We start from the raw sequence: 24185 nt of genomic DNA on the forward strand, positions 1-24185 counted from the left end.
TGCTTGGTCAATTCAGCTGTTGAAACTTGTGTATGCTTTGCGAAGTTCTCGTGTTGTGTTTTTCATCTCCATCAATTCACTTATATTCCTTTCTAATTTGTCCATTCTCGTTAGCATTTCGTCAAATCTTTTTTCAAAGTTCTTAGTTTCTTTGCATTTGGTTAGAACATGTTCTTTTAGTTCACATAATTTCTTACTACCCACCTTCTGAAGTCTGATTCTGTCATTTCATCACACTCATTCTCCATCCAACCTTGTTCCCTTGCTGGTGAGGAGTTGTGATCCCTTGTAGGAGGAGAGGTGTTCTGGTTTCGGGTGTTTTCATCCTTTTTGCGCTGGTTTCTTCCCATCTTTATGGATTTATCTACCTGTGGTCTTTGTAGTTGCTGACTTTCAGATTGGGTCTCTGAGTGGACAATTTGTTTGTTGATGATGAAGTTATTTCTGTTTTTAGTTTTCCTTCTAACTGTCTGGCCCCTCTGCTGTAGGACTGCTGAGGTCCACTCTAGGCCCTGCTTGCCTGGGGATCACCTGCAGCAGCTGCAAAACAGTAAGGGTTGCCACCAATTTCTTTTCCGCTATCTTTGTCACAGAAGTGTACCTGCCAAATGTCAGTCTGATCTCTCCTTTATGAGGTGATCCTTTGGATATACGGGGGTCAGGGAGCTGCTTGAGGAGACAGTCTGTCCTTTATAGGAGATCAAGTGCTGAGCTGTGAGCTCTGTTGTTCATTCAGACCTTCTGGGCAGGTACGTTTAGGTCTGCTGCAGCAGAACTCATAAACCGCTTTTTGTTCCCAAGTGCTCTGTCCCAGGGAGTTAGGGCTTTATTTATCAGGTTCCATTGTGCTGCTGCCTTTTTTTTTTTTTTCTTCAGGGCTGCCCTGCCCAGTAAGGAGGCAGGCTGGTCACAGTCTGCCTGCAGAGGCTTTGCAGAGCTCCTGGGGGCTCTGCCCAGCTGCTGTCTTGTTTATATGGGTGTAGTTAGAACTGCCTCAGCAATGGTCGCCCACCTCTGTATTGGCAGACTCTCTCTGTAATGGTAGGTTGGCTTGGCAATGGCGTGTTGCCCTGGCAATGGCAAGCAGCCTCAGCAATGGCAGGTTGCCTTGGCAATGGCAGGCTGCCTCAGCAATGGCGTCTGTAGTGGTGGAGTGCCTCGGTAATGGCAGATGCCCCTCTCCCACAGAGCTGGACTGTCCCAAGTTCAGCTGCACTTGCTGTGAAACTCTCAATCTAGAGAGTTTCTGATTGCTGTTCTTTTGTGGGGGTGGGACCAAGCCTGATCACCAGGCTCCCTGCCTCCGGGCTTTTTTTTTTCTTTTTTTAGTTGAATAGTCAACTCTATCCCAGTCGCCTGTTGAAACAGGCCGGGATCTGTTTGATTTCCCATGTGGCGACTCACTGCACCAGCTTAAACAGTGGCGCTTAGATTAGTGGCTCTTTTTTTTTGCCCAGGAATCTCCTGGCCTGGCTCCCTGTTCAGTCCCCTCTTTTATCAGATGAATGGGCGACTTCCTGGGTCTCCAATTGCCAGCCAAAAGGGCACCCGGACCAGCGTATTTTGTACAGGGGGTGCTGACAAAGCAGCCATGCCAACCAAAGGAACCACGCCAGCCACAACAGCCGTGCTGGCGACCCATGGGGCTCCTCCACATGGGAATCTCCTGGTCCGTGGGCAATCAAAATGCAGCATCCACTCACCCTCTGTGCTTTCTCTGGGAGGTGCAACTCCGAGCTCTTCCTAAATGGCCATCTTGGATCTTCCCCCCGAAAGTATACTTCTTAAGGTTTTTATATCATTTGTGAAAATGTATGTCGATTGAGAACATATTGTGATAAATCAAAAGTGTATACTATAAACCCCAAAGCAACCACTAAAATAGCATAACAAAGAGTTATAGCTAATAAGGTGACAGATAAAATTATAAACTACAAAAACATAAAATAGAAAATTATGAAATGCTCAAATAGTTTTTAAAAAGCAAGTAAGAAGGTAAAAACAAAAAAGTAAATAAAAAATAAAGAGCAAAACAGTAGATTTAAACTCAACCATATCATTATTATATTGAATGCCTATAGTCTAAATACTTCAATTAAGAGGCAGAGATTGGCACACTGAATATAGAGTTAAGAAGCAACTACATCATGCTTACAAAATGTCTACTTTAAATATAAAAATACAAATAGCTTAAAATTAAAGAAATGGAGACTGGTTTGGTGGCTCATACCTGTAATCTCAGCACTTTAGGAGCCAAGATAGGAGGACTGCTTGAGTTCAGGAGTTAGAGACCAGCCTGAGCAACATAGAGAGAACCCTGTTTCTACAAAAAGTAAAAAATAAAAAATTAGCTGGGCCTGGTGGTGTTTGCCTGTAGTCCCAGCTATTCCGGAGGCTGAGGTGAAAGGATCACCTCAGCCCAGGAGTTCCAGGGTGTGGTGAACCATGATTATGTCATAGCACTCTAGTCTGGATAGTGGAGTGAGACTCCTTTTCTAAGCATAATAATAATAATAATAACCGAAGAGTGTACCCTGTTAATCCTAGTCAAAAGACATCTGGAATTACTATACAGTCCTACATAAAAGTAGATTTCAGAGCAAAGAATATTGCCAGAAAAACATTTATCATTTTTTATTATGGTAAAGATTTATAAGTTTTTCTAATGATGAAGGTTTCAAGTCACTCAAGAAGACAAACACAAAAAGCATTATAAATGAAAGTTAACAAATTCCATAAAAATTATGAATATCTGCATTTTGAAAGACAATGCTGACTGAAAAATCATGGACTATGAAAATATAAGAAGATCATGTACCTGATAACACACTAAGAACTGTGAAAGGTCTGAAATGTTAACCTATTTGTTAACCTAGCTACTAAATTGACCTGCCTCAAAAGGAAACATGAGCTTCACATTCTCATTGGTTCCTTCTTATTTCCCCAATTCCCACAGATGATACAGAGAAGCCCAGTGATGCTGCACAGGTAGAGGGTTTGTATGACAGCTGAGGACCTCTGACCTTAGAAAACCCCAGTCTTCTAAGGAAGCTGCTAATTAATCTGCCAAACAATTTCCCAAAGGAGAAATTACTTACATTATCCTGGAGAGCAACAAATATGTCTTCCACCCTGAAAAGAGACAGTACTTCCATTTTCCTAGGATGTTTGCTATGTAAACAAATTAATGCCTCTGTGCAGATAATGTGCAAAAATATGAGACACCCGTAAATCATAGTTTCTCTACATGAAATTCTACAATCTAGAGTATGTAAAGAACTCTCAAAACTCAACAACAAGGAAGCAAACATCCCAACTTAAACATTGGCAAAATATTTGAACAGACACTTTATCAAAAAGATATGTGCATGGCACATAAGCACATGAAAACACCATTAGACGCTAAAGAAATACAAATTAAAAGCACAGTAGGATACCGCTAAACACTTATTAGAATCTCAAAAAGTAACCAATCTGACCATAATACATGATCATGAAGATGTGGAGAAAATAGAACTCTTACACATTGCTAGTAAGTATGTAAAATGGTTCAGCTACCCCAAACAATGGTTTAACACTTTCTTAAAAAGTTAAAGATATATCTGCCATATGACCAACACATTCTACTTCTAGATATTCTCAAGAAAAGTTAATGCAGATGTCCACATAAAGACCTGTATTCAAATGATCACAGCAGGTCTATTGTCCTAGCCCTAAACTGAAAACAACCCAAATGTCTTGTAACATGTACATGGTTAACAAAATGTAGTATACAATGGTACACTATTCACAAATAAAATAAATGAACTATTGATACATGCAAAACACAGAAGACTCTCAAAAATAATTGTGTTGGGTAAAACCAGCCAGAGCATGCATGCTACATAATGTCATTCAAAGAAATTTGAGGCTAATCTATAGTGGCAGAAAGCAGGTCACTGGTTGCCTAGGGACAATGGGGGTCAGGGAGAAGTGGAAGGAAGAACAGTCTTTAAAGCTAACTTTTTCCGTTGGGTCTCTCTCATGTTTCTGGACTAATTCTCTGTGCTGGCTTTCTACTGTGCTGATATTGAATTAGCTGTTCCAGATAAAGATCTGACATCCTCACAAAAATATATTTAGAGGAAAAGAACGATTTCCTCTTAAGTAACAAAAGGAGCTTATTCCCACAGACATTACATATTTTTGTTGTAGCGTGTTTGGAAAAATAGCTATAATTTCTCGGTTCTCTGCATCCATGCCCCTTGCAGTGTGACTTTGCAGCTGCTCCCATTAAAAGGTGGATTCTACTTCCCCATTTTAAGTCTGGCTTGCCTTGTCTCTTACTTTGGCCAACAGAGTGTAGTGGAGGTGAGAATATACACTTCTGAGCTTCAGCCTCAAGGGCCATTGAATGCCTCAGCTCGCTCTCTCGCTTGGAAACCTGCCCAGCTGCAACGTAAATAACCTGGGCTAGTCTTCTGCAAGATGGGAGACACAAGGAACTGGAATTCTTCCAGCTGAAACCATTCTAGCCCAATCAATGGCCAGCCAAATAGATAGCTCTCCTCAAACACACAGTTGAGCCCAGCTGAACCCAAAACACCACCAGCTGAGACCAGCCCAAATTGCCCAACCACTGAATCATGAGCTAAATAAATGATAAGTGTTTCAAGCTGCTAAATTTTGGGATGGTTTGTATGTAGCAAAATCTAACCATTACATCTCGACTCATATCATTGACCTTAGAAGATCAGCTATGAAAACAGAATGGGTAAGTGAGAAAGTGAAGCAGGAATGAAACAATAATGGTCTGTTAGGAGAATAAGGGGAAGGGGTGTTGACAGGCAAATAACCAAGAGTATATTAGCAAATCAGGCTTTGAAAATTAAGATAGTACTTACTGGCGAGTCAAATGTAGCATTGCACACAGTGATGGATTTTAGCTAAAGAGCAGTTCCTTACTATCCTTTATAAAAGTGGAGACAAAAATTGAATTTTTGTGGTGGCTTTTCTTCAATTTAATTCTGATTCATTCATTAGGTTAAAAAAATCTCCATTGTGCTATTTTTGCAAAACCTAGTGCTGGGGATTATAATTTTCTTTTACTTTGTTTATGAAGATTTGACTTTACATAATTACATGAAAAAATTACCCAGCAGATGTCTATTTTCAACAGCATTCCATAAGGCTTCTTAACATGGGGCATTTTTCAAATTGGTTTTAGTCATTTAAAAGAGGATAGCTCTTGTATGCTTATTTTTCCTGCCAGAAATATCAAAAATTAGAGGGTTAGGGAAACATAAAAAATAAAAATAAAATAAAATATGACTCTTCAATATATAGGAAATCTATAATTTCAGGTATGATAACTTTGTTCTCAGAAAATGTGCTTATGATGGATTTTGCTTCACAGCAATTTAAAAAAACTTCTATTAGAGGCATTTGTGTGGCTGATTATATAAATCTTGTCAACCTCCTAGCCTGATACATTGTTGCTGAAAAAAATCTAATGAGTATTCATAAACAGAATATTTTTAAAGGGTATAGTTAGGTAGCTAAAAAAACATTATTTCTAGTTTATGCCTGATAGTATGTTTCAACTTGACAGTTGTATCTAAAGCAAGATTGATGCCTCTTAACAGCACAAAATAATAGAAAGTCACAGGTACATATACTTTATTATAGTATAAATCCAGGTCATAACTAAGGATTGTACTTTTCTTATGCCTGTTCTCTCAGATTTTCTTTTCAGGTAGAGAAAAATTAATATATCAAAAAGTTGTCCTTTAAATTCACATAAAAATACATTAACAAGTGATGTAGGTACAATTTCTCAGCAATAATCACCCATGTTTCTTGAAAACCACACATAGTATTTATCACTTCAAAATAGCCATGGGTTACAATAAGCTTATGTAATATACCAAATGAGGGTAAATTTGTATCTGTCCAATGTCTAGGATGAAGCATTATCCTTACATCAAGATATGAATATTTTTGTCAAAAGGTCAATCAAAAAACTCAGAAATGTCTACCAAGGGCCAAGGGAAAATCATATAAACTAAAAATGGATAAAATAAATCCAAGTAGGCATGCACAAATAAAGAGAACCTGGATGATATGCAGTGTTTTTTTCAGGCAAAAATGTAAGAGCCAGGATATAATACGTATTTTAGGAACAAACTGCATTTATATTCTGTGTGTTTTTGGCATGGGGGTGGAATTGACCAGAAGTTCAAACAAACAGGAATTATTTGGTCTTTGGCTTGTGAGGAAACATGAGACATCAACAGCAAAAATGACCTCAGTAACAAAAATGACCCTACTTATTCTTGGAGGGGTTCATATCTTTGTGAAGATAAAAATATCTTCCACAGCACCCAAACAATATGGAATGGATTCCTGTAGATAAAATTGAAGGAGGATATGAACAAAACAGGGTATTCAGTAAGTAAGGACTAGGCAGTTTTCTCTTTAAGAAAACCAAAGGCAACATTTATTTCTGATATTCTTAACTTCTCCCTCATTTTCTCTTCATGTTTTAGAACCTCCCTGACCAGTGGTATTTTTCAACTTTCCATTTTTGGGTGTTCAATTTAATACTGAAATTTAAATAGTGCTCAATTTAGACCAGGCACAGTGGCTCATGCCTATAATTCCAGCACTTTGGGAGGCCGATGCAGGTAGATCACCTGAGGTCAAGAGTTCGAGACCAGCCTGGCCAAAATGTGAAACCCCGTATCTACTAAAAATATAAAAATTAGCTGGGCATGGTGGCATGCACCTGTAATCCCAGCTACTTAGGAGGCTGAGGCAGCAGAATCACTTGAACCCAGGAGGCAGGGGATGCAATTAGATGAGATCATGCCACTGCACTCCAGCCTGGGCAACAAGCGTGAGACTCCTTCTAAATAAATAAATAGCATTCAATTTAATTTGAAATGGTTTGGCTCTGTGTCCCCACCCAAAACTCATCTTGAATTGTAATCCCCACATGTTAGAGGAGGTACCTGATGTGAGGAGATTGGATCATGGGTGAAGTTTCCCGCATGCTATTTTCATGATAGCAAGGGAGTTCTCATAAGATATGATTGTGTAAAAGTGGCAGTTTCCCTTCAATACTCTCTCTCTCCTGCCACCTCCTCCATAATTGTAAGGTTCCTGAGGCCTCCCCAGCCACACAGACCTATGATCAACTAAATCTCTTTTGTTTATAAATTACCAGTCTCAGGTAATATCTTCATAGCAGTGTAAAAATGGATTCATACATTGTTTTACTGTTCCTATTTTCTCAGGACGATCAGAAGGTACTTTAGAGAAAGAAGTGATAAATTCTGTTTAGGAACTTATATTTGGTGTTGCTAAGATATCATGGGCTACTGCATTCATTGTATGAAATCTCTCTGGCTTTATCTAAAATGTAATACTTTTTAACACTGATAGTTTGTCATTGGTGAATCAAAAGGAAGACAGATCTTGCATGCAAGAGAGGTAAATAAAGCTTTCACATTACATTATATTGTCAGCTACCTAGTCCACCTATGTATAATGTTTCATCAAATCCAGCAAATTAAATTCATTAAAATAAATTGTTTTTATCATAGAGATCAGGGCTTATAAATAAACTCAAATGACTTAGGGGGGTTCTGACAAATAATACAAACTGTGAGGTGACCAGTTACCATAAAATACATTATTATAGAAGGGTGAACCTAATATAGATATTATAAATAGATATCATATACATACATAGCATATAACAATTCAGATAGTAGTTTGAAAAAATAGATAACCACTAGCAATCTCTTCTACAGTGAATTTATTTTTTCCAAATGATTATGGCTACTATTATCATGAACAATAATTGTTACAGTAATACATTTTTAATAACAACAGCTGGTGTATATCAAGGACTCGCCATGTGAATGGCATTCTGATAAATGTTCCATGGGTATGATCTCATTAGCTCCTCATCATAACCTGATGAGCATTTAAAAATTAGAATTATTGTCAGTGAATACAAATGCTTTTTCTCTTACAAAAAAAGACAGCAATAAACACTCTTCAAGTGATTTTTTTTTCTTTTTAACATTAAGTCTCCAGTAGAAACATCTTTCTTACAACTGCCCTCTACCTTTGAGTGATCTCTCCCCTTCCAAGTCCTCCAGGCTTCTCCCACGACGGGCTCAGAGGAGGAAGCAGAAAGAGTGAGAGGGCACAGCATAAAAGGAAATGTCAATGGATAAGAGTTAGACTTTAACTTTTTTTCAGCAAGTACAAAAGGGGAGACACAACATTTGCTTTGGGAAGCTGGAAATGCTTGTTTCCAGTTACACTCCATCTTCCTCCCCTCTTCTAGGCTTAATCTGAAAGTGTCCCCCAGGAAACATAGGGAGAAGCCAGAGTACACATTCTAGCTTTAAAAGTGGAGTGCTTGAACAGCCTCTAATTTGTCAAACCGAGTCTGCAGCTTGATCCTTCCTGTTACACTGAAACATTTCAGCTATTGATAAAAATACATGCCTTTGACTTGGCATTTATTATCCAGGTCCCTTCTGTCATTTTTCATAGAAACAGCGAATTTATAGGCACTGCAACAGAAAATATAATAATGGTTTATCTTTTGGATTCTAGAGATATTCTGTTAAAAGGAGCTTTTAAAACGTTGCTTATGTACCACTTACAACATATGCCTTCAAGCTCTGGTATAAGAGAGATGGATAAATTTTTTAATAATAAGTCATCCTTAGAAACTGTATTTATTAAATCAGTGGCTGCAGAATGAAATGACCACAGAAGGTAGACTTGTAACTGAATGGGAAAATGGGACAATATAAGAGATGGTAAAGAGCGGTGGGTAGAGTGATGGAAATCTGAGCATATGTGATTTCTCTGAATCAGGTGCTCATGACTCAACTCTAGCAGATTTTCGCTATGCAAGAATGTGGGCTCATTGTTGCCAGATTTTCTGATTTATAAGAGGAGCCGGAAATCCATATTTTCAAGTAAAATCTTCCTGACTTTAAAATGTTGGCAAATTTCTTCCTCCTTTTTTTATAGTATTCAGGCTGCTCATATGTTACCTCACTTAACAGTGGATGGGTATTAATTTTAGAATGTGGGAAGCTTTGTGGTAATTTGCATTCCACTCTATTTAGGGAGGCTTTCATGAAGGCTTGATAGACCTCATCATTTGAACTCACACTTGGGTCTCCTCTTACTAATTTATAATCTCAGAGATTTGAATTCAGAAGGTCTGGAGTAGGACCCAGAAATTCTGATGTGGTTGGCCCAGTTAACAGACTTTGAGCAGTATCTTCAAAAGTGAGAGGGAGAAAATTATTAAATAGGGATCAGCAATCTATGACTCATTGGACAAATCCAGTCTGCTGCCTGTTTTGATAATGAAGATGTATTGGAACAGAGCCACTTCCATTCATTTACATGTACTGTCCACAGCTATATCATGCTACAAGGGCAAATTGAGTAACTGCCATAGGAACTATTTGGCCCTCAAAGCCTAAAATATTTACTCTCTGGCCCTTTATGGAAAAGTTTGCTGATTCCTGCATTAGATAAAATGGGTCTTATGTATCTAAACCTCAATAAAAGCATAACATCTTAATGTTACCCAAGCTCACAAAACAATGTAAAAAGAACCATATTGCCGACAGTGTTGATTTATAACGCAGTTTTGTCCAAATTCTTCAAAGTAGACTATCTTGTTGCTATGACAACAGTTACACAAAGCTATGTAGAGGAAAAGAAAAGAAAAATGGCAACAAAAATATGTTAAATGTTAGGCCAGAGAAAAGGACAGTAAAAGGCTTGTGATTTGGCTTTGACTTGCAGGGATAGCATTTTCACATTCTCCCCCATAGGTGAGATAGCCACGTGTGACTCTAAGAATCCCTGCTCCTCCAACAGGCCGCCCCCATGACAGCCTCTGCAAACACCATCTGTGTGGACTAAGGAAGTTATTTCACAAATAAATGAGTCATATGCCAGAGATTTTCACTTGTCAGGAATATGGATAATGGGTTTATGGAGGATTAAAAAATAGATCAATGTTGAACTTCAGTTGTCTCATCCTAAATATACACCAATCTTATTAGAACTGAATAGTCCCACAGAACCTCAGTCACTTTTGTGTTTATCACTTCAGCCAAGTTCTTTCTTGTTCCCAGTTACAGATCCCCTTCTTTCATGCTTACCTGCCCACAATATCACCTCCATTCAGCAATCAGGGTTCTATTTTCAGTATATAGATCAGATTAGGTCATGCCCAGATCAACTTCATTCCTCCAATACCTTCCTGTAACACTATTTGAAAATCCAAACTCCACGTAGATCTGGCCTCCAAAGCCCCACAAATCTGGCCTCTGAAGACATCTCTGTCCTCATTTCCTACTGCTCAGCCCTTGCTTACTCCTCCCTAGCCATCCTGGCCACCTTCTTGCTTTCCAGATTCCTGGACATGTTGAGTCCTGCTGCAGGGCCTTTGGACTTGCTACTTCCATCCACCAGCAAACGTATTCCCACAGTTCTTTGTTTAGCTTACCCTCTCTTTTCATTCCTGTAGCCTCACCAGGGGCCCTTCCCTGACCATCTATCAACCTCTGTCCATTTCTCCTGCATTATTTTTCTTCATGGCATTTATCACCACACGAAATCCTATCATACAGTCACTTGTTTACTAATTTTCAGTGTACTCCTCTCAACAGTAACCTTCATGAGAGCAGGGAGCTTGTCTTGGCTATGTTGTTTCCTACTTTATCCACAGCACCAAGAACAGGGCATGGCAGGGTAGAGACTCAATTTTGACTAAATGGATAAATAAAAGAAAGAATGAACATAAATTCCAAGATTGAATTTTGACTGACTTTATTGTTTATCTGCAATATTTTAACACATAGAAATTTTGTACACTGGGCTTGCCAGGTGCAGTAACTTCATTTTATCCAAGGAGACATACTATGAGTTGAATAACTAAGATGTTTGAAGAAGATTAAATAAAATGAAAAATACTCAGCATAGGGTGAAAAAAATAAAAAAATGTCCAGGCCAGGTGATACAGGCTAATTCTAAAAAAAGAAAATAAAGAAATCAGAAGTGAGGTCTGAGTTGACTGATCAGCAGAAAAGCCAGGTAGGGCAACAGTCCCCGGGGACGCTGTGGATCAGCAGTCATGCTTGGGCATGCTCTGTTAGCCTCCTTCTGCCTTAATAGTTGCCTGCTCTGGCCATTGCTCACCCCTGATAACTTTAGTTTCAGAATTTGTCCATATGCAGCCAGTCAGCTCACAAACATGTGAATGTCACAAGGCTGAATGGGGTGAAGGAAGGTGACTAGGCTGCTATAAAGTCTGCTATTCAACAAAGCACACACACACACACACACACACACACAGAGAGAGAGAGAGAGAGAGAGAGAGAGAGATAGAAAGAAAGAGAAGATTCAGAGAGAGAGAGCATGAGAGCCAGCTGATAAAATGATAGCACAGACCAATTAGACCAGCAGGATTTGGTATTAATGTGGTTCAAATGTCCACAGGTCTTAAGAATAAGAAATTACCCAAGGAAATATGAATAATTCAGTCCAGTTTCAGGGTATAGAACTAGTGGAAAGAGGGAGGAAGAATAAGAAATTTCCAAAATGTGAATTCCAGACAAAGAAAATAATAATCTTACAGCAGGGCCATATTAAGAGTTGTATCTATAAATAAGATCAGTGAGGACAGAACCAACTAGCTACCTGTACCATGAAATAAATAGAGAGCATGACCCTGACAAATAGGCTGTTGTCGGCCGTCTCCGGTAATCACGGCGTTGGGAACAGGGAATGCACATTTTTCTGAGATTGTGACAAAAGGGGTCCGTTATGCAGGTGCTGTAGGCAGCCTGATACTTCCTTAGACGGATTTAATAGTAGAGAAGAACACAACACCTTCAAACTTCACTTTGCCCCCTTGGTTCTTCATTTGTTCTGGGCCATGGTTAACAGCCTAAATGTTCTTGGACTTCCCTTTTGAAAATTTAGGGTGAAATTAAGATAAGAAGCTACTGACAGAAGGAAAGGAGGCCAGGATAAATTTGGAATAATCAGTAAACTATTTTCTGAGATGGCTTTAGATGAAGGTAAGGAGAACTCAATCTATTCCTGTCTCGTGTTGTTTGTAGAAAGAGCTACATTTAAAAGACATTTCTATCACTAAACAAGGGGAAAAGGGAAAACTTAAAGTAGAATCTGTTTCAATAACCAATTATCAAAACTGCACATTTTGGGGAGAAAAAATGGCTAGAAACATATCATGTCATGCTTAAGAGCGTTTTCCCTGTTTTATATTAACACTTTGATTCAGGGAATTTGTGGGCAGTGGACAGTGGGCATTGTCACCGGTAACTCAAAAGGCAGAATGCAAGGAGAAGGTGATGGCCTTTGCTATCTGATGCTAAAGAATAAAATTTTAACAGTAAAAAATACCCAGCAAGTGATAAGTTCTATTATGTGCTCCACCATTACCCATATCTAGATAAGGGCATATTTTCTTCACATATAGATATTTCTGTTTGCATTATAACATTTGGAACCACTACTCCATTCCATGATTATTGTTTTATTTCTGTAAAATCTTCATGTCAACATGACCAGTGGGTAGAGGTTGTGCGATTGGTGCAGACCTCAGACTTACTTAGGGGTTGTAGCTTTGTCTTTTTTCTGTTTTCTCCTAATTTCATCACTTTTTCCCCTTCCCTTCTTTTCCCCCTTTCCTCTCTTCTCTGATTTCCCTTCTCTCTGAAAACTGCTTGGTGCCTCTTTCCAGAGAGAGCGTTGTTACTGGACTTTTCTGCACTTTTGTTCCCTCATCTATAAAATGAAACCAAGAATCATCTCTAGGTTATTGTGGGGATTGAACAATACATTCTATATTAATGGACTTAGGGGAAAAAATGACATATGGTAAGTGATCTAAAAATAGAGAAATAGCAATGATACTTGTCAAAGAAAAATTGTAATCAGAGAGAGTTAAATGGGCAAGAAAGACTTTATTCAAGACTACCGTAGTGGTAGAGAGGTCTAACAATGCCTCTGAATCAAAAGGGGAGAGCAGGGAGCAGGGAGTAGAAGCTCAAGGTGATTAGCATGGATGTTTGCTAATAGGCACTTATCGAAGTTAAGCTTCTAACCTCCCATGGAGACAGAGCGATGGAGGTGCCTTCTCATTTGATGATTTCATTCCAAATGGATACTCCCAGGCTCTCAAGAAAGAGATTCCTAGGTGGTAAAACTGGCAAAGACAGAGAGAACATCTATGTCTCAGAGGTGTAGAGAAATAAATTACAGTGGAAAGTTTTCTAAAGTAAATATTCTAAGAAAAGGGAATCAGGAGCCTACAGTCAGGAAGAACTCTGTCTAAGATTGAGTCAAGTTGAGGGGAACGTTAAGCCCATCTTAGTCATGTTTAAGATGAAGCTTAAACATGGAGAAACGCCATCTGTACTAAAAATACAAAATGAGCCAGGCACGGTGGTGCGCACGTGTAATGCCAGCTACTCAGGAGGTTGAGGCAGGAGAATTGCTTGAATCCAGGAGACGAAGGTTGTGGTGAGCCGAGATCGCACCATTGCACTCCAGCCTGGGCAACAGGAGCGAAACTCTGTCTCAAAATAAAGTAAAATAAAATAAAAGATGAAGGTTAAAGTAACTGCAATCCACATGGACTGTGGGGACAATGAGTTAACAGCAAAATGATGTGTATTTCACGCATTTTCTCTTAGATAAAAATAGTGTAATTCAAGCATCGTGGCAGAGAATCCCTAAGGTCCAGCTGTGAGTCTTGGCGGAACATTAATTACATAGGTTGAAAGACTCGTCAATAAATCAGATTTCTGTTCTTTTAACTTTCTAAATTTAGAGATTTAATATCAACATCAGCCAAAGGGGATATATATTATGGGAATTGAGAAATAATGTATAACTCATTAGTGTCTAATACTTTGGATAAAATATTTGTACATTGAAAGATAAATCCTCTTTATTCACCTCCAAGTTTATGTATGAATGTATTATTAGGATCCCTTCAATATTAATCCTGTGTGTACAGCCTCAGGCCCCCATGGGGAAGAATATCAAAATAATTACTCATTGTTAAAAAAAGGTTGACAAAATATAAGTCTGAAAATATTTCCTCTTTGTACACTGTCAAATCCCCCTTCTTGAAGTGTGTTGAAGCTGAAGTTTGTTCTAATTATAGGTAGGAAAGGCCACCCATTTTCAGCAACTAGATTAAGGGAAATATGTAGATAAATTGGATATGCTGGCAAAATCAGATAGGAAAATGCAAATGTCTTGGCAATTAGGTATTTAAGTCAAAGAAAAATATGCAAATGACCTACTTTTTCCACTAAACATTTTTGTTAAAGTTCTGCTTTTGAATTTAGGAATCTGTTCAGTATTTCTTTCATGTTTAAGATATGGAAAGTCTTGTACTTCCTGGTAATTATATTCATTAAAATTGGCATTAAAATTTACTACACAATAACATAATAATGGGAAACATCTGATACGGAGAATAAGCAAGGCTGGATTCATAAACAAGTTCATTCTTTTGGTGTGTGATTTTTGACAAATCTATGAATCTCTCTGAATTTCATTCTTTTACCTGTAAAATAAGAATACTGATACCTTGTCTACTATTATCACATAAATCCTTCTCAGGAGAGTTGATAGAGATGTATTACATTTGAAAATGGTTTTTAACTTTCAAAATAGTGAGAAAAATTTATTAAGTTCATTAATTATGAATTTAGGTGAAACGCAATTGAACTACAGTAAGTTCTCAACTTTCTGAATAGGTTCTTGGAAACTGACTTTAAGCAAAATCACATATAAGAAGACCAGTTTTCACCATGGACTAATTGATATAAACAAAAGCTAAGTTCCTATGATATGTTTCTGGTCACAAATATATCATCGAACTTCTAAATAATGACCAAAACACTTCTCATATTAAACAGTGAAATAAATATGACATTACATTTAAGAAACATCGATAAAAACAAGTAAGATAATAATTTACCCTCTTATTCCAGTCCAGGGTCAAGGGTGATCAGAGTCTCTCTTGGCAGCTTGGGGTGCAAGATAGCAACCAGCCCTGGACAGGATGCCATCTCATCACAGGGCAACTCAGAGGCCCCACACACACTTAGTCAGATCAGGAAAAGGTAGAAATGCCAATAAACCTGACAGGCACAGCTAGGGGATGTGGGAGGACACCGGACTACCCAGAGAAAACCCACGCAGACATGAGGAGAACATGCCAACTCTGCACAGACAATGGCCACATTAGTAATGCATTTTCCTATTAATATTATAACTAAACAAGGTTCAAAGAAAGGATGTTGTTTGTGGACCTGCCTTCTAGGTATCTCTAGTTTTGATTTTTCTGTGAAACTGTATTATAGGTGACATCAAGGGTCCATCTTCATGATACAGACTTCAACCCCAATTTTAAACTGGAGGGCAATTGGAAGTCCTGTCTAAGACTTCTAGATGGGTGGAGGGATTACAGTCTCAAGATCACCTTTGCTGGTCCACTTGTTCTTCTGCCTGTGCTGTCTCTGTTCCTCAATTAGCATTCCAGATGTGAAACTAACCCTCCTCCAGTTTCCACAAACAAAATGAGAACAACGACGAACAAGCACAAAAAGCATTTTTCGTAGGGTTTGCAGATTTCAAAATCCCACAATTTAAATGGCATATTGGACATTTTAATTCTTAAATTGTCATGTTAACTGTGCTCCCATGGAGCTTTCTTACTTTTATTGCCTACACCCAAGCATCTGACCATTCTTGCTGCAGTTTGCTCCCCTTTTATTTGTTCTTTTCTCTCAGAAGCCAGCAACAATATTGAGAAACAAAGACAAAATTCCTCTTTTTCTCACGTAGGGAAACTTAAATTTTCTTTTTATTGATTTGGATGTTGTTCATACACAGGGCTTACGATCACACATTGTATTCTGGTAGATCATTCCGTTCATCAAATAGCACTGGACTTTTTCCAGAAAGAACTCTGGTACCAATTATAACAATTAAAATATTATTTCATCTTGCTATCTAAAGAAGGATTGTTATACATAAGACAATTTGTTAATAAAATTACTCTTTTTTTTAATAATAAGGATAGTGGACTATAGCATAATTTTGAATAGTTTTAATGTGATCAAGAATTCAGAACTCTCTTGATGTCCAGTATGCAGTGGCATTCTGGAGGTCAATTCTGAATAATATGTGTGTGTTGTTTATTTCTATAATATTGCTATATAAGTCAATGGTTTGTAGGTGGCTTTTTGATAGAGCTAGAGATCTATTTGATAGCAAATTTTTTTTAGAAGCAACTGTAAAATGACTTATTAAGTTATATATAAGACTCTGTTCCCAGGACCACTTTCATTGCCAACATGGAGTAAGGATTCAATAAAAACATGTCAAATGATGTTGCAATGAACAAACAAGGTAAAAACTGAGGTGCAGAAACAGACACGAGAGTTTTATTAGTAACCATATGTCAGTGCCTTGCTCTGGGAATTTTGACCTTCTATGTCTCTATGAATCTTGCCTGTTTCTCATTTTGCAGGCATTTCTCACTGTGATTTTTGTGTCCTCCTAATTGCTCCATTCATTTAATCCCTTTCTGCCATTCTCTTTTGCTTGCTTTATTTTTTCATGTTTTCATTTGTGAAACGGATATTAGAAATGTTGATTCAATCAGGTGGAATAATAAAAGGACCTTTTGAACCCAGATAAGTCATTTGAAGGCTTCTATTAAACATGTGCCTTGATGTTCAGTCTCAATAACCACTGACATTATGAAAATGTGCAGGAGGAACTGGAAGTATTGGTGTGTGAAGAGATACGAGTGGCCTGTGAATCCACCGCACTCTGCCTCTTTGCTGAAATAGCTCTTTACTGCAGATTCAGCATGAAGATATGCCAGTTCTACTAGGCCTTCATTAGAATTTTTAGCTAACATAGTCAGAATATTTGTTTTTCCTAGAGTCATAATGAGAGCAACACAGGCAGGGCAACTAAGAATCAAATATTTTCAGATGAAAGAAAAAAAGGCCCATGAAACAAAAACATCTAATAGCTCATCATTCTTATTTTTGACAGCATAAACACATGGCAATGTAATTACCAAGAAATGAAATGAATTGTTATGCAAAGACGTCTTCTATTTGGAGGAGAAATTAGTCATGTTGGTTTTTATGGTAATACTCTTCACAAATTGTTTTTTTTTTTTTGGGGGGGGATCATTATCTCTGGTCCAGTCATTTTGTTGATAATCAACGATGATCCAGAAATACCATGTCAAGGTGATTAATCCTGTATCAGGATCTGTTCTGTAATTATTGATCTTCATCTTGAATTAGAGATGTCTGTATAGAATTTGTGTGTGTTGGTGAAGAGTTTTGGAAGGCTTTGTAGGTGATAAGGAGAGTTGGTGGGGAGAAGGGGTTATTATTATGCCAAACAGCTGAAAGATGGGTTTCAAAAGAATATAATGAATGCCCTCTGTGATTTTTTTTTTTAATCAACCAGACAATCATTGGTTATCCCCTAGCAGCAACTCATTCCCTGGGTTTGATATTATAGGCCTAATGTAAATGTATTTGTATTGCAGTCCCTTATACACATGCAAATCGGAACCCCAAATAGCAAATTGAAGGAGAGTTAAAAATGTGTCCCAGGGAGTGAAAAATTGTGTCTAGGTAATTAAGCTTATTACAGCTGCTATTTGAATTTGCAGCAAACATCTCTTGACACCTCAATCCCTGTGGTTAAGACTGAATTTGTACAAATACGTATTCTTTTTCTAGCAGTTTATTTCCTAAATAATAAGACTGATGCTAAAACATTAATTTAGATTTTTGTAGAAGTAACTATCTGGGGTTTTATTTAAGAGAGAGCCTTAAAGGTGTCAAAATGAAGATTTATAGAACTAGGTTGAAAAATCCAAATAACAATAATTAACATTTTTGGCTAGCTGCCTTGCAAAATAGAATTAAATAAATTATTTTATAGATCACTAATTAAGCTCTATTATAATGATTGAAAGGTTGCATATTTTACTTGTTCTAAATAAGATTTGAACCCAGGATTTATGTATATGGCACTGGGCACATTGTCTAGATTTTCTATGTCCCAATTACCTCAAATATACAATAGAAATTAATAATAATATTTACTTTTAGTGTCTTTGTGAGGGAAAGTCTAATCAATAGCCTGCCCTTACACAACTACATTTTGAAGCAATTGAGAAATAAGACAGGCAGGCCTGTAGTCCCAGCACTTTGGGAGGCTGAGGTGGGTAAATGACTTGAGCCCAGGAATTCGGTTATCAGCCTAGGCAATGTAGTGAAACCCTGTCTGTACAAAAGGTACAAAATATAAGCTGGGCATGATGGTGCATGCCTCTCGAGGATTGAGTAGGAGCCTAAGAGTCAGAAGTTGAAGCCAGAGGAGATCGTGCCACTGCACTCCTGCCTGGGAAACAAAAGGAGTCCCTGTTTCAAAACAATAAGAGATAGAGAGAGAAATATAAGACAAAAAGACAAAAGAGTCAGCAGAGAACCCAAATATTATAAAGTGTCAGCAGGAAAAGGCAATTTAGGGTGGGAACCAGATCAGAATTTTTCCTGTCTATTCACCCAGGCTAGATCTTGGAACAGGCTATGCCTTGGGGGATGGGGGGTGGAATTAAATCTGCAGAAAAGTATCACTTCAATAAATTGCTTAATTCCACTGATTCACAAAAAGGCAACACATCAGAAATCAAATACTTTGTTCAGAAATTTTGAAAGATACACTTCATCTGTTTGAGTACATGGATTAATGGCTATAGCCTAATGACAGCGTAATTCACTCTACTTCCATGGGAAGGAGTAAAGGGTCAAGACGTAGACATGTTTCATAAAACTGTCTCTTCACAGATGTTCCCTACTAACATTCCCTACCTTTTTATTTTCTCAGCCCATTAAAACTAACTTTTCAGGTTATGCTGATGCAGGAGAACGGCTAGTTTCTTAGGGAGGTTACTACCTTCATGAGGTCACTCCTCCAATCCCAACCACTCTCCTACAAGTAATCTAGGGTTACAGGTGGGCAGTGTAGATTTTGCCCACACACACTCTGGAACAAATCAGAACAAAGCATTAATTATATCCACTCCCATCCCGAAGTATGTAAAAACTTCATTTATTCCATGCAATGACATAAAATGAAAACATTGATGAATAATAAATTATATGTAGAATTGCATTAATGAATAGTAAATTGCATATAGATTTTTCAGCACTAAAATTCCAACAGTACAGAGAAGCCCCAAATTTAAATGACAATCTATCCTTGATGAAATCCTTTCCTATCCTATGATCAAATTCTCAAGCTGAACTTAAGTCCAAAAATTAAATGCCTAGATTTGGACTGAATTTTCTGAATTTTTCAAAAAAGTGCAGATTTCAAGTCTCCGATCTTTTAATTAGATCACACACGTGTTGCATCTTTGGTTTGGAGAATGTGATCACTACTCACATAGGCTCAGTAGGCATTTATAGTGCCATGCCCCCAACTCGATCTCATTTTCTGTCAGCTGTCTGGGACCTATGACTGGCAGTGACTTTTGGTGTTTGAATAATAATGGTAGGAGCACTTTCGGAGTGTTTTTCACACCTCTCCTTTCCCACTAGTATAAACTTACTGAGACAAATACAAGAAGTGAAAGGAGGGTAAGAAATGCAATGTCAAGGTTAATCCTAGAGCAGTCAGGCCCCAGGGCATAGCAAGACCTCTCTTTCCTTTCTTACACTGTGGTCCCTGTGTGGCTCTGCCCTAACGAGTCAGCTGATATAATTGTAACGGAAATAACATTGTGTTAAGATCACACATTGGTTAATCACACCAAAAATTAAATGTGTGAGTCTATGAATTTTGGGTTGTTTCTAACAGGCAGAGAATGATGCACTGCAGGCATTTTAAAAACTGTCAATATTTCTTAGGCATGTTTACTTGCTTTTTAGAATTTGAACTTGGAGGATTTCTACCTTTAAATGTTTAGCTTTTTCCCAGCTGATTTTGTCTGTTGGATTAATAATTTTAAAAACAATAAATTAAATATCAAAACTGCATAGAATTATTTATGTAAATACTAAAGTTTCATATAATCTTATACAACCATTAAAATATTGTAAAAACAAGAAAATGTAGAAAGCTTTTGTAAATGTGTATTTCTGACTTGATATTTGTAACATACAGCTAAGTGAGGAAAGCATGATATAATGTGAAGAATTTGAATTATCTGAAAACTATCACATGTACATGCATGTATTATTCATGAATGAGAGCTGACAAGTGTCATATATCAGTAGAAAAATGTCTGGAAAAATATATCTCAAGCTATTAACAATGCTTGGTTTGGTAGATGGACTTCTGTACATATATGTTTTCCTCTTGGTTTTTCTGCAATGCTTCCATTATAAGGAAAAATAATAAAAGAGACAATGAAATAAATAAATAGAGCTATTTATTTATGGGCCCAGAAATGCCAGATCTTTTGAATTTTATTTATTATTATTTTTTAAACTTTTATTTTAGGCTCAGCAGTACATGTGCAGGTTTGTTCTATAGGTAAACTGCTTGTCATGAGAGTTTGGTGTATGGATAATTTTGTCACACATATTTTCAGCCAGTATTAGGTCATTCTCACATTGCTATAAAGAAATACATCCAACTGCATAATTTATAAAGAAAAGAGGTTTAATTGGTTCATGGTTCTCCAGGGTATACAGGAAGCATAGAAGTTTCTGCTTCTGGGGAGGCCTCAGGAAGCTTCCAGTCATGGTGGAAGGCATAGGGGAAGCAAGGCATCTCATATGATTGGAGCAGGAGCGAGAGAGGGGGGAGACGCGACACACTTTTAAATGACCAGATCTCATGAGAACTCACTCAATGTCTTGAGGACAGTATAAGGGGAATGGTGCTAAACTATTAGTGAGAAACCGCACCTATGAATCAATCACCTCCTATCAGTTCCCATCTCCAACACTGGAATTACAATTTGATGTGAAATTTTTGAGCAAAAACAGATCCAAACAATATAACAACTGAAAGATACTTTTTTGCTTAATTCTTTTATATTTTCTATGAAGAAATGATAGACATTATCAAACAACTATGACCACTCCATTTATTTTGCAATCATTTCACGAATTTTGAACCCAAATTTTTATAATCCCTTAGGACCACAGAAAGTTCTAATATGATGAAAGTTCATCAAAGCTGGCACCTTGTTATTTGAGGTGAACAGTGCGATATATATGTGATATATTACATAGGTTATGTTATATAGTATGTATGTATGTGTATATATAGTTCTAAAATCAATTATCCATTTTACAAAAAAAAAATTTAAGAAAAAATCCCCCCAATAAAACCTTGCTTAAAGGCAATTTTAAGCAAGATAAAATTATCTCAATTTTCATGATATCTGTATATCACCATTATTTTTGACCATTTGATTGCTTCAAAGAATTTTTTTCTCAGCTATCTGCATCTACTATATTTTTTGAGTGTTAAGTAGAGTGAGGGTTCTCTGTTTTGTCTTAAGTTGCTAGTGGATGCTCCCGGGATTCCCCTGATGCTGCATGGTGCTGATGTAGTAGTACCAACAGCAGCAGTGGTTATAAGAAGAAGTAGAAGAAGAAGAAATACTTATGTAAATCCTGGTATGTTCCAGGTATTGTCCCAAGTGTTTTGTGTGTTTGTGTATTTAACTTATTTAATCCTCAAAACAAACTTAGGAGGAAGGTCCTGATTATTTCTGTTTTATCTGATGAGATAACTGAGGCACAGAGATTAAGTGTCCCAGTTCATATACTTAGCAAGTGGAAGAGCCAAATCTTAAGTACGGTCTGAAGTGACTGAGTGCTTGTTTTGTGAGCATCACTGCCTCTCTATAGTGGGATCAAAGCTGGCACCTTCAATTTCATGTGCATCATTTAAATTAATGAAATGAATATTCTAATTAAAACAAAGTGAATGGACACTTTTTCTAAGGCCTCCTTAAATTTATCTTAAGATGATCACACACACACACACACACACACACAAACACACACATACACATACCCCATAACATAGTGAATATGAGACATTCTGTATGTAACTACTAAAGCATGATAGAAGAAAAGTACTTTCACATTTTGTGTTCCATCATATAAGCTATAGCTAAAAATATTTTGAGAGAGAAAATGAGAAAGAGAGAAAGCAAGAAAGTGACAGATGTAGGAGAGAAAGAGAAAAAGGGCAGGAAGATCTTTTAGGCTTTATCGAAAGATTGGAATATAAATTTTCTCAGAGCACATGAACTATGAGAATACATTTTAAATAATTTTCAGTGAGGCCATTTTCCCTGTAGTTCATGATAGAAATCAATTATTAATGTTTAATCTGGTTCCTGAAGTTGTTTGCATATAATCCCAAAATTAGAATGCTAATTGTCATTGTCATTGTTTCTCAGAATCTTTTGATAGCAACCAAAGTCATTTTACTACATGTAGTAAGGCTCAGGTGGATTGGAAATCCTTAGCAATGGGTTTGATATATACATATTAAACTTTAATATCATCTATCTATGAAAGAATAAAGTAGAACTAACATTTTTCTAAATAAAGCACTGTTTCCATACAGTGATTTAGTTTACTATGTTGCTTAAAATTCAATTTAAAAAGAGTTTTAAAAATAATGAACTCTAGGTTTGAAAGTAAATGCCATTTCTTCCCCTAAATTATTTTAACATTTTATGTTTTAAATGCAACTTGTTTTTTCTTAAGGTATCAGAATTTCTCTACATCATCTTGGGCAGTGATGAGTCCTTACTCTTGAGATTCCCCAGGTTGTACTAGGAGATAGCAGGTGGGTAAATAGATGGTTCTGCTATCTGTGCAAACAGAATTGATCTCATAGCCCTTGCCAACATGGCCAAAAGATAAAGAGATGGGACTGCCTCTCCTTCATCCACACAAACCCCTCCACCATGTTACATTGAATATAACTTCATGGGCATATATGTTATAGGTATGAGTTTGAGGTTTGTTTATCAGATTTATATTTAAATCTGAACTATAACAATAAAAGGAAGATCATCAGAGGATGAGCTTATTATTCTGACTGATCCTCCTTGCTTCTTCCTCTCACTGAAATGATAATCCTGACATTTAATAGGAATCTTGACTGGTTAGGGAAGAAGAATAGATGGAGGAGTGTCTTTTCTTGTTTTCAATTGAATGATGATTTTTACATGAGGATTCCAGAGTAAAGTGTTAGATGCTATGTTTATGTCTAAGAGAAAAACAACAGAAGCTTCTACCACGATGTTTCAGCAAGTAGTCAATTATAGAATGGAGCTTAAGATGGCAATATGAGTCAAAATGATACTGTGAAGTTAGCAATAGATGTTAGGAGAGAACTTCTCAGACTAAAAATTCTCTAGGAATTGCTTGGTGAGTTGTCAAAAGTGGGCGTGGCAGTTGGTTGACTGTCCACTAAATCTTGGTATTTCCTATTGCATGGTGTGAACTTGTCATTAGGAAGTGGTTGCCCAGCCAGGGATGGTATTTTGGTCATGCTTCCATGCAGATATGGTCAAGTTCTCACCAATGGAAGGTGAGAAGTGACACAAAGTCACTCAAGACCAAAGTTTTCAAGAAGTAAGTATGCCTTCCTCTCTCTTTCTTCTCCAGCTGGAGGCAGAGGACCCCAAAGTTAGAGGATGAGCCACAGGATGAAAGGAGTTTGGGTCTTTGATTTTCCCTGTGAATTGTTATGTGAAGAAGAAATAAAGTCCCATCTTTAAAACACTGAAATTGTGGAGGTTTGTTATAGCATCCAGGCTCGTCTAACCAATACAGTTTGAGTGTGGTATACCAGGAAAGTTCACATTCAATTATTACACATAGGTGTTAGGAAAGGAAGTCTGTCTAGCTCCTTTTTCTGACCACCCTCTTCTGTTTTCTTCACAGGAGGTGGAAACATTAATAGGATTATTCAGGTGTCAAGACAAAGTTTAGGCTCTGTTTTCTAAGTGCATGACATTATTATGCTAAAATTTCATGTACCTAAAGCTCACCTCTGTTTCTTAGTTTTTC

This window comes from Cebus imitator, unplaced genomic scaffold (assembly GCF_001604975.1).
Source record: "Cebus imitator isolate Cc_AM_T3 unplaced genomic scaffold, Cebus_imitator-1.0 Scaffold47, whole genome shotgun sequence".
Classification (NCBI taxonomy): Eukaryota; Metazoa; Chordata; class Mammalia; order Primates; family Cebidae; genus Cebus; species Cebus imitator.